This window comes from Mus musculus, chromosome 18 (genome assembly GCF_000001635.26).
Source record: "Mus musculus strain C57BL/6J chromosome 18, GRCm38.p6 C57BL/6J".
NCBI classification, from domain to species: Eukaryota; Metazoa; Chordata; class Mammalia; order Rodentia; family Muridae; genus Mus; species Mus musculus.
The window spans coordinates 38,356,588-38,368,914 of record NC_000084.6 but is presented as its reverse complement, the minus strand read 5'-3'; the positions used below and the strand labels follow the sequence as shown (position 1 = coordinate 38,368,914).

At 46.2% G+C, this 12,327-nt stretch overlaps 1 long non-coding RNA gene and 1 pseudogene across 1 annotated transcript; both read left to right on the top strand.

Moving 5' to 3' along the window:
• Positions 1-1,144: 1,144 nt before the first annotated feature.
• On the top strand, positions 1,145-8,127 carry Gm41703. Its single transcript, XR_877331.2, has 3 exons — positions 1,145-1,334; positions 1,851-1,981; positions 7,297-8,127. It is a non-coding gene; the product is annotated as a predicted gene, 41703 (long non-coding RNA).
• Positions 8,377-9,471, top strand: Gm4949 (predicted gene 4949; annotated as a pseudogene).

Genomic DNA, 12,327 nt, shown 5'->3' with positions numbered 1-12,327 from the left:
AATGTTATCGGCTCCCTGAGTCATTTCTTCTGGTAACCTATTGAAATTTAAGAGCTATAATAATGCAGTCAAGATGCTCCCAGTTTCAAATGCCTGGAATGAATGCCCTGTCTTGCTTGGCCTCATTCAGTGGTTCCTTAGTTACTTTTTTATTGCTGTGATAAGACACCTTGACCATGGCTACTCTTATAAGGAAAAACATTTAACTGGGGCTGGCTTACAGTTTCAGTGATTTGGTTCATTATCATCATGGCAGGAAGCATGGTGGCATGCAGACATGGTGCTGGAGAGGTAGGTGAGAGGTCTACATCTGGTTCAACAAGCAGCAGGAGGAAAGAGTGACACTGGGCGTGGCTTGAGCTTCTGAAACTTCAAAGCACCACCTCTCTCCCTTTCCCTTGTCTTCCTCCAACAAGGCCACACCCACTCCAACAAGGCCACGCCCATTTCAACCAGGCCATATCTCCAATAATGCCACTCCCTATGAGTCTATGGAAGCCATTTTCATTCAAGCCACCATAGAATCCGTGACCATCTTGGCAGGAGGATGGCAGGTGCTGGAGTAGTAGCTGAGAGCTTATATCTTAATCCACAAGCATGAGGCAGAAAGAGTCAACTTCTCCAATAAATCCACACCTCCTAACAGTTCCACTAACTAGGGATTACGTATTTAACGTATTTAGACATATGAGCTTATGAGGGCTGTGTTCTTTCTTTTTTTTTAAGTTTTTTTAAAGACTTATTTATTCATTTTGTGTATATGACTACACTGCTGCTCTCTTCAGACACACCAGAAGAGGGCATCAGATCCCATTACAGATGGTTGTGAGCCACCACGTGGTTGCTGGGAATTCAACTCAGGATCTCTGGAAGAGCAGTTGGTGCTCTTAACCGCTGAGCCATCTCTCTAGCCCACGAGGGCCATTTTTATTCAAAACCATCACACATAGTCAGTTTCTTCTGTGCATTGAATGACACCTGGCAAAAATTTGCTACCACCCAGTTTAGTTACCTTAAGGACAGGCCCTTTATCTCCCAGCATTACATATACCGTAGCTATGCTTGGACCAAGCAGGTGTCCAGGAAAATGAATCTAGTGCTTGGCCCTCACTGGCCCTAATGCCAGCATCTGCAGTCAGATCAATGGATATGCCAGGCTGTGTGGTGGGAGGCACGTGCTGAGCAGTCAAAAATAATTGCTGCCAAGGCCTTGATCCGGAGGAGACACAGGGCATTAGGAACGTCACAGGCAGATAGGAGGATATTTCAGGCCCAAAGAGAGCTGAAACCAACCCCTCAGGTTTGTGAAGCCTTGCCTGCTCTGACAATCTCAGGTAGGTAGGTGGTAAGGAATGAAGGATGCCGACTTTGTAGTTTGAATTTTCTTGTTCCTCCTTTGCAAGATGTCTGCGCCTAGGGGAGGGATCCTGGTTGAGATCAGCACCGCACTGAGCAGAGCCGGAGCCGCCCCGCCCGCCCCGCCTCCCGTTCCCCGCAGCTCCATGAGTCACAACAGCACAGGAAGTACCTTAATGAGAGTCGCGAGGGCCCGGGGGTGGAGAGGAGGAGGTGTGTGAGCCCGCTGAGAGCCTTGCGTATTTCAGTGGGGTCTAGAGCTAAAATCTACAGCCTCAATCTGAGCACAGACTGCGTGCGGGCTCTTCTATGATCAGCATAGATGCAGCAGACGAAATCCTATCTGCACGTTTACAACCCAGCTACCCAGGACATGTTGGGGAGTCCTTTCCCTGGCCCCCGGCCCCTCCCCACATCCCTCACCCCCCCCCCCAATGAAATTATATATCTCTTTAAGGGTTTAGGATTTAGTTTCCTTCCTTTCTTCTTTTCAGACTCTCCTTGATGGCAGAATATGACCTTGAACTTCTATGCACTGCCACACCCTGTTTATACTGAGAGGATCCAACAACCCAAGGCTTCCTGCACAGAGCACGCCACCCCAGACTCTTACCTAATTTTACAGGTTGCAAACATTTCTCTACAGCTTTTATTTGTCATTTGATTTGCTTTTCTCTTCCAGGGATTCATTCATTGCAGTATTAGAAATTGAACTTGAGTCCCTGGACAGCCTAGGCAAGCAAACCCTGAGCAGCTAGAATTGCTGGTGCAGAATTGGAGTGTCACATATCTGTCAATCTTTTCTTCGGTGTTGCTTAAGCTCTGGAGTCATAATTACACCTGTTAGCGTGTTCCGTCCAAAATGCAATGTCCTTTTCTACTGCAAATTTACTTTCTTTTGTTTTCTGAGACAAGATCTTGCTGTACAAGGAGCAGCTGAAGTTTAGCTCTTTCTGCTTCAGATTTTCAAGTACTGGAATTACGGGCAATTGTAGCTGGAGGAAAAACAGGAAAATACATTTTCACAGGAAGTGGCCAGCTTCTACGTGAGACGGTCTATTACTGAAAGGAAGATAGTGAGGTGGACAGTGGAGAATCGCCTGTAGGGCCTCTTTCCTGTTCCTCCACGGGCCAATGCGTCCTCTCAAACAGCTCCCCCTCCCAGTTTTTTCCTGTGACCTACTTGACTGTGGACTCCATTGCCTATGCTGTGCCGTAATAGAAACTCTCTCCCTCCCTGTGAGAGCAGAGAGGATCTATCTGTCCCTGTGGTCACCAGGCAGTCCCCTGATCTCCAGCCCTTGTCTTCTTGTCAGTACTGCTGAGTCTCTTTGCAAGAGATTGCCTCTGCCTCGGCCCTCATGAGAGGCCAACGACTCTTCTAAGCCTCATGGAGAGATCAGACTCCTCCTTCTGAGCTATGTTGGGTCACCGGGGCCTTTGAACATCTCTATTTTGTCCTGAATCTTGAGAAGCTCGTCCTGACTTATCCCATCAATGTCTTGCTTCTGACCTTGTCTATATCGACAGTGTTCTGTATAATTCAGTGAGTTCAGAGCCATCCTGGTCTACATAGAGAGTTCCAGAATAGCCAGAGCTGTCTTGTCCCCAAATAATAATATTAATAGTAATAAAAAGAAAATAATATATAGGATATAAACAAGGTTTCATTATGTTGCTCTGGTCAGCTCTGAACTCACTATGGAGACTAGGCTGTTCTCAAACTCACAGACATCTGCCTGTTTCTACTTCCTGAATGTTAGGATCAAAGACACGTCCCACCACACCCAGCTTTGATGAAATATTATGTATTTGATAATATGCATCTGTGCTTGATATGTTTTTGTTTGTTTGTTTGTTTGTTTTCTTGAGGCAGAGTCTCTTTGTGTAGCCATGGCTGTCCTGAAACTCCCTCTGTAGACCAGGCTGGCCCCAAACTCACTGAGATCTGCCTGCCTACCTCTGTCTCCTAAGTACTGGGAATAAAGGCATGTGCTACCACCACCTGGCTGTGCTAGATAATTGTATGTCAACTTTTTGGTTTTTTTGTTTTGTTTTGTTTTGTTTTGTTTTGTTTTTGTTTTTTTGAGACAGGGTTTCTCTGTATAGCCCTGGCTATCCTGGACCTCACTTTGTAGACCAGGCTGGCCTCGAACTCAGAAATCCGTCTGTCTCTGCCTCCCGAGTGCTGGGATTAAAGGCTTGTGCCACCATGCCCGGCATTGTATGTCAACTTTATATTACCTAGAGTTATCTAAAAGGAAGGAAACTTAATTGAGAAAATGTCCCATAATGTCCTGCTGTAGGGCATTTTCTTAATTAGCGACTGATAAAGGAGGACTCATTCCGTTGTGGGCGGGGCCCCACCCGGGCTAGTGGTCTGGAGTTCTCTAAGAAAGCAGACTGAGCAAGCCACAGGGTATAAGCTAGTAAAAACCAGAGCTCCTCTATGGCCTCTGCGTCAACTCCGCCTCTAGGTTCCTGCCCTGTTTCAGTTCCTGTCCTGACTTCCTTTGATGATGAAGTGTGACTGAATAAACCCTTTCTTCCCTGCATTGTTCTCATCGTGGCGCTTCATCCCAACAGTAGTAACCCTAAAACATCATCCCTCCCCGACCCCAACCCCTACTACCCTCTCAACCCTCTTATCCCTTCCTGCCCAACTTTGAGATTACTTTTTTTCTTTCCTGTTGAGTCTGTTCTGTGCTGTTCAGCTAACCCTGAGATTGGTGTCTTCTCTGATGTGTAGTCAACCTAACAGGAGCCACACCATTAAAGAAAAGCGACTATTTTTCTCCCAGCCACTGTCATATGCCAATAGCTCCACACGTTGTGGGGTTGCATGTCCGCCCTTCCCAACCGTGTAGCATACTGGGATTTTGTCTGGCTGTGCATGCTGTTACAATCACTGTGAGTTCTTATGTGTGTTTGCCCTGTTTGTGTCCAGAAAACAATTCCCTTGGCGTTATCCATCATCTCAGGCTCTTACAAACTTTCCATCCCCTCTTTTACAAAGATCCCAGAGCCTTGAGGGTATGGTATGAATGTCCGATTGAAGGCTGAGCACTCTGCGTGTTGACCAGTTGTTCGGGAGAGGGGCCATCTGAGTTAATAGGTATCTACCGAAGGAGAAGCTTCTATGCAGAGGGTTGAACAATGCTCTGATATATGGGTATAACAATAAGTCATTTTATTACTATGTCAACTTAGCAGAATAACAGCATTGGGTTTTTTTTTCCTAGTGTCTATGACTTATGTAGCCATAGTTTCTCGGTCCCTTTAGTAGTGTCAAGCACGTGTTCCATCTCATGGAGCAGGTCTTTAATTCAAGGAGAAAGTGGTTGGTTACTGCAGGACCGTGGGTGTGGGGGAAAGAGGGAGTGGGAGAGAACCCGTATCCCGCCAGAGTTCCGGTGCTCTGGGCAGGCGGATGCAGAAGACTGCCGCATGCTTTCCACACAGCCCCAGGTGGGTGTATGGCTGTGTGAAGCCACTGACTCCAGCTCAGCGGGTGGTGGACAAGGTAGTCCTAGGCACCAGGTACCCAGCCTCCAGCATCCCAAGCTGGATACCTCAGAGGAGCTGAGAACAAAATGAGGGCCCCAGGAGCGGCTCATCAGCCCCGGGGCCAAAGGAAGGAGAGGGCAAGGGGAGATAGGGGGGCGCTGGGTGGTTCCCATGCAGGCAAGAGTCCTTGGTCCGGTCTGTGGCTGGAGTGCAGGAAGGTCTTCGGCAGGGAGGTTAGACGCAGCTCATTAGGGGAAAGCCTATCCCATCGTTCAGCACTGTGGGCTTTGGTGAGCAGAGACAGTCTATGGTTTTAGAGCTTTATTATAGAAAGCAGGGAGAAAGAGAGAAGGTAGAAAGAGGGAGAGGGGGTCGGCGGGGGGGGGGGGGGAGAGGAGAGAGAGAGAAAGGTCTAGAGAGTAAGAAAGGTGAAAGCTTAAAGATAGCGAGGAGGGGCCAAGCAGCCCCTCTAATAGTGGGCTGGTCTATCTTGCTGTTGCTAGGTAACTGTGGGGAGGACCTACCTGGCTATAGTCAGGTAACTGTAGGGGTGAAGTCTAGCCAGATGCCAGAAGCTTGGGACCTTGCCTGAGTGACTGGTAGTCCCAGAATTATGGAGTTGGGGGCCCTAGTGTCTATGACTTATGTAGCCATAGTTCCTCGGCCCCTTTAGTAGTGTCAAGCATGTGTTCCATCTCATGGAGCAGGCTCTGTGGTTTCAGGCACCTGATTCTGGGAATGTGGCTCGCTTTTCTGTCCCTTGTAGAGTTCTCTATTGGGTCACCAGAGCAAGCCCCATTCAACCAAAATAGGCTGCCTATCACAGTCTCACAGGTTACCCCATAAAATTCATGCCACGATTGCATGAGTAGGCCTGTATTGTCAGACTAGTTATTGTTGTGGCTTGCAAAGTTCACAGCTAGGTGAGCTTGAGGCATGTCAGCATGAATAGCACCTTCCAGCACCATAATGTTAGCCAGTAGTGATGAGGCTCACAGAGGAGCCTCATCAGGTATGCCATGTCTTCAGCAATAGGGTCTTATCACTAAGCTCTGGAGGGTAGCCAGGGGTACTGACAATAACATGTAATGCTTAGGGGGTCTATGTGTCCCCGTTGGCCAATAACTAAAAAGGAGGTAACCCATTCCTGTCAAATGAGCAACTCTGTTCTCAGAAGTTATTTATTTTGGGGGGCAGGGTCTCACTGTGTAACCCTAGATGGCCTGAAACTCACAGAGATCTGCTTTGCTGTTTCTCAAGCACTGAGATCAAAGGTCAAAGGCTTCAGCACGCCCAGCCCTAGCGTTGGAAAATTCTAAGGACGTGATTAAAGATTCATTTTGTTTATTATAACATTGTAATAGGGAAATTTTGGCTGTTGCTCCACAGCAAGGGAATTGATTCAACTATGACACATCCACCTAATGGAACATTATTTAGCTTTTAAAACTACGATATAATGAATATTCATAGACACAGAAAGATGATTATAAAGATGTTGAAAAAATAAGTGCCCTGTGACACCATTTCTGTCAATATAGACTCAGAGAGATGTAGGGTATGTGTATGTGTATGTGTGTGGTGTGTGTGTGTGGTGTGTGTGGTGTGTGTGTGTGTGTGTGTGTATTACTAGTACCTGATAAAACCTGAAATCACTGGAATTTTAATCTTTCCTTTTGACTATATTTCTGTACTAGTTTCCTTTCTGTTGCTGTGATAAAACACTCTGACCAAAAGCAATTTAGGGGAGGGAAGGATTTCAGTTTATAGGTTATAGTTGTAACTGAGGAAAGATGGGATAGAAACTCAAATGGGAAGTTGAAGCAGAAACCAAGATGAACGCTGCTTGCTGGCCCACTGTCAGGCTTGGACTTCGATACCTTTCATATGTACCTATGAATGGTGCCACCCAAAGTGGACTGTATCAATTAATATCAAGACAACCTCCCACAGATATGTTTAAAGGCTAATCTGGGTAGACCTCCTTCCTAGGTGACTCTAGGCTAGGTCAGGTTGAGAGTTAAAGCTAACTAGGACACTGTCCCTTATAGGTGACTGTCTGTTTCCTTGTAAAGAAAATACTAAGAATTAATTTCAATTCAAAGCTAGTCTATGTGCTAAGAAGACTTGAAAAAAAAAAGTTGGTGAAGATGTGAAAGACCAGGACTCAGGCTTTTTGTTATTGTTTTGTTGTTACAGGGTTTCTCCCTACCTAGCCCTGGCTGTCCTGGAACTCAATATGTAAACCAAGCTGGCCTTGAACTCAGAGATCCACCTGCCTCTGCCTCCCAAGTACTGGGATTAAAGGTGTTCACAACCAAGTCCAGCTAGGACCTGGGATTCTTCCCCTACCCCCCACCAACATAATATTTTTATTAATTATTTGGGAATTTCATACAATGCACCCTGATCACACTCTTCATTTTTCCCCAGGTTCACCCTCCCTCCCACAAAAGAAGAAAAAAAAAAACCAAGTCCAATTTGTGTTGCCCATGTACTCACTGGGACATGGTCAAACTCCCAGTGGCCAGCCCCTTAAAGAACACTGAGCTTCCCCACCGGAAGTCATCAGCCGTGAAGCGTTTTACTCCAGCAACTTTATCACAGATGTTAAGGACTTTCTTCAATATCTTCCTTTCTTTCCTTTCCTTTCCTTTTCTTTTCTCTCCTCTCCTCTCCTCTCCTCTCCTCTCCTCTCCTCTCCTCTCCTCTCCTCTCCTCTCCTCTCCTCTTCTCGAGGTGGGATGAGAGGTTGTCACAAAAGCCTTCGCCTCTCAGTCACAGTTATCAGTCTGCAGTCATCCAAACCACCACAAAAGAAGCTCCTTGCCCCCTAGAAGCCAGTGGCAGCATGGCTCATGGACTTCCTCATGGTTTCCTGTGGCAGGACAGACCAGGGACATCAACACAGCCACTGGCAGGACCAAGGTGGAGAAAAATGCATACTGCAAGGGCATCTCTGGAAAAGGGCTTGTCTGTATTGCTAAAGCAAAATATCTATTTGTTCTATGACCCAGTTGTTTCTTTCCTAAATACCAAGAGTGTAAATGTTTACAGGCAGAAGATTCCTGACTTGTAACAGAGTTACATCCCTAAAAACCCAATGTAAATTGAAAATGTTAACAGGCTGAACCTCATAGCTTAGTAACACAGCTTGATGTTGAGTTGTTTCCTTTCATCATCATGTGTTTGGGAGGAGCAATAACCTGAAGTTGCTGTCCAGCTCTGTGGGAACATTTCAGTGCTTAAAAAAAAAAAAAAAAACAGATCAAATTTCAAAGTACTAGATATATTTGCTTTTGAGACATAGTAACGTGGTGCTCTCTAAGCACCAAAAATACAAACTTGTTATCATAGCTTCATTAATAATAACACCAAACTGCAGAGCCGAGAATGGGAGTAGAGCAGAGTGTCTGAGCAGCACACCCATCTCCTCTCCACTCTTCGCCTCGCTCTCGTAGCCTGTTCATCCATCCATCATCCGGCCAGCCACCGCTCTGAACACCTTCCACCATGGCCACCTCAGCAAGCTCCCACGTGAACAAAGGCATCAAGTAAATGTACATGTCCCTGCCCCAGGGTGAGAAAATCCAAGCCATGTATATCTGGGTTGATGGTACCGGAGAAGGACTGTGCTGCAAAACCTGTACCCTGGACTGTGAGCCCAAGTGTGTGGAAGAGTTACCTGAGTGGAACTTTGATGGCTCTAGTACCTTTCAGTCTGAAGGCTCCAACAGCGACATATATCTCCATCCTGTTGCCATGTTTCAGGACCCCTTCTGCAAAGACCCCAACAAGCTGGTGCTATGTGAAGTTTTCAAGTATAATCGGAAGCCTGCAGAGACCAACTTGAGGCACATCTGTAAACGGATAATGGACATGGTGAGCAACCAGCACCCTTGGTTTGGAATGGAGCAGGAATATACTCTCATGGGAACAGACGGCCACCTGTTTGGTTGGCCTTCCAATGGCTTCCCTGGACCCCAAGGCCCGTATTACTACTCAGACAAGACCTATGGCAGGGACATCGTGGAGGCTCACTACCGGGCCTGCTTGTATGCCGGAGTCAAGATCCCCGGGACAAATGCGGAGGTTATGCCTGCCCAGTGGGAATTCCAGATAGGATCCTGTGTGGGGATCCAAATGGGAGATCATCTTTGGATAGCCCGTTTTATCTTGTATCAGGTCTGCGAAGACTTTGGGGTGATAGCAACCTTTAACCCCAAGCCCATTCCAGGGAACTGCCATACCAACTTCAGCACCAAGGCCATGCAGGAGGAGAACGATCTAAAGTGCATTGAGGAGGCCATTGACAAACTGAGCAAGAGGCACCAGTACCACATCCGTGCCTACGACCCCAAGGGAGGCCTGGACAACGCCCGGCATCTGACTGGATTCCATGAAACCTCCAACATCAACGAGTTTTCTGCTGGTGTTGCCAACCGCAGTGCCAGCATCTGCATTCCCTGGACTGTCGGCCAAGAGAAGAAGGGCTATTTTGAAGACAGTCGGCCTTCTGCCAACTGTGACCCCTATGCGGTGACAGAAGCCATCGTCCGCACGTGTCTCCTCAACGAAACAGGTGATGAACCCTTCCAATACAAGAACTAAGTGGACTAGACTTCCAGTGATCCCTCTCCCAGCTCTTCCCTCTCCCAGTTGTCCCCACTGTAACTCAAAGGACGGAATACCAAGGTCTTAAAAAACAAAAAACAAAAAAACCCAAACTGGAAACAGCACTAATGTTAATTAATCAGTAATGGGACAATTTTTTTAAAAATTGCCTACCCATCTCACAGAATACTACAAAACAAGATGGGTGGGTTTTACAGATTGTTTGGGAGGAGGCTAGTGTGAATGAGTACCTACCATAAAATAAGGTTCCACTTATATGAATGTCACATAGAAGTTGACTGGGTGGAGGGTGACACCAACCAAGGTTTATCTTAAGAGGTGGTGTTGATGAGGAAGGAGCGTTAGTCCAAGGGTACTGTTCTTCGTAATCTGTCTCTAAGAAATACAAGCAGCATATCTTAAAAATATCCACTAGCCATAAAAAAACAACAACCGAGAAACATAAACAAACAAAAACCAGGAGACAGTAAAGACTTCATTTAGTATAATACACACAAAGCTCCTATTTGGATATTAATAAGTAGCAAAAACATCAGTGATCTACATTACTTTTCTGGTACCCAGTTGCCAATGGTGCATCTCAGCTACAACTAAACACGCAGTAGCTTCATGCAGCTGGTGGCTGCTGTGTTAAGCAGTGTGAGACTTCATTTTGAGCTCGTTGTGGCTTAAGTATCAAGGTGTATTTAATTTAAAAAAATAGGGCTGGGAATTTAACCCAGTTAGTAGAATGCTTGCCCTGAGATCAGTCCCCAGTACCATAACCTTGGGTTACAGCCCTGTGACCCAATGCACTTAGTAGTAGAGGTAGACCAGTCAAAGATTTAAGTGAAAGACCAACAAGGTGAGGACTCCCCCAAATCACTCACGAGAAATGGTCTTGATGCAAACTGCAAGAGGACTTTTATTCCAGGCGTGTTCTGGGGCCCACAGTCGTACACCACGCAGGGTTAGAGGACCGTGGGCCCCAAGTAGCTGGGTAAGAGGGTATTTAAAGGAAGAAACCACAACTCAAGGGGGTGGAGAGGGCATTGTTAGAAAATACCAAAAATACCAGCTAAGAGTCATGAGGGAGTGGAAGTCACAAGAGTCACAAGGAATACCTGGTAATTGTGCGGGTTATTTCTCAAGACAGTTTCTATGAGTCTCTAATGATAGCACATGTGCATAGTGGGTTCCAGCAATGGTCAGGGTTACCTTTCTTTTGAACAAACACTCCCTGAACCCAGGAAGCGGGTGAGTGGAAGAATGTTGCTATCTGTTTTATGATTAGCATACCTTGGAGCATTGAGTCACAAAGGTCACATTCTCAAGCCTGGGCCTAAAGGCCTAGGTTTTTTTTTTTGTTTGTTTTTTGTTTGTATTTTTTGTTACATTTTTTCACAAGGTCATCCTGGCTTTTAAAGCAGTTTAGGGAGCTAACCTTGCCCACACTCAAAATACAAGGTAGCAGCAGCAGCAACAACAACAACAACAAAACCCCAAACCAAAAAAAAAAAGCCAAAAACTACTAAATGAAAATTGAGTAGTCCATCTAATTTAATACATAAAAGTTACACTTCAAAAAAATGTAACTATGTAGCTTTAAAAAAAGAGAATTGAGAGCCGGGGGTGGTGGCACATGCCTTTAATCCCAGCACTTGGGAGGCAGAGGCTGAAAGACCCCGGAAGGGAGACCCTCACTCAAGTCTCGGGATAATAGCGGACCCCCAAGAACTCACGAGAGACCAAGCTTGATGCAAACCACACGAGGCTTTATTTGGGGAAAGCCAGAGCTCTGAGAATGACTCATATCCCACGCAGGGGTAGAGGAGTCAACCCCGAGGGGAAAGGGGTCCCAGTTTTTATAGGCCCTCAGGGGGAAAGAAGAAGGAGAGAATAGGGGATTTCCAGATCTAAACAATGTCTATTCTCAAGAAATGGGTATGGGAGGGGTACAAGGAAAGAGTGTGGTGCAGGTGCAGCAACTCCGGATTTGCCCGGGCTGTGGTTGCTGAGGAAATTTTCCGACTCTTCCCCAGCAACCAATATCACAAACACCTGGCAATGGGCTTCATCAGTGGGCACACACATAGGTTGAAGGAATGGTCAGAGTATTGGCAGACACACGGGTTCTAGGAACAGAGCATTGTGCACCTCTATTTTTCCAAATCAGTGAAGCTAGTTCTGCTAACAATGAAATCTATTTTGCCAATTTCAGGGTTTCTGTGATCTTTTACATTCTGTCAGGATCTTTCAAGGCCAGCAGATTTCTGAGTTCGAGGCCAGCCTGGTCTACAGAGTAAGTTCCAGGACAGCCAGGGCTACACAGAGAAACAGTGTCTTAAAAAAAAAAAACCAAAAAAAAAAAAAAAAAGAGAGAGAGAGAGAGAGAGAGAGAGAGAAAGAGAATTGAATTAAAACAATCACAAAAGCTGCCTGTGGCTACTCAGGTCAGCTACCTACTCTGGGACCCAGGACATACACAGTTCAATGGTTTAAAGGCAACCACCCTCCCAGTAGGCTAGACATGTGATCCAGGGTGTGGCAAAGCAGGTTGAAACCAGTGTAACTGAAAAATGCATGATCTGACACTCAGGAGCTCTGTATAATACTTACCTGGCATTCATGAGGCCCTGGTTCAGTCCCCAGTGCTTTATAATTGTGCTTGGGCTTAAGAGAACACTCTGGAAGTCATACAAGCTCCCCATATGCTCGATAAGAAGGATGAGACCTTGTTGGTCCTTGTACCTGAGGAGAACCCACCTACATCCTACATACCTCCTATCCAAGTGCTAACCAGACCTGACCCTGCTTAGCTTCCAAGACCAAGTGCTATCAGGGTGGTTC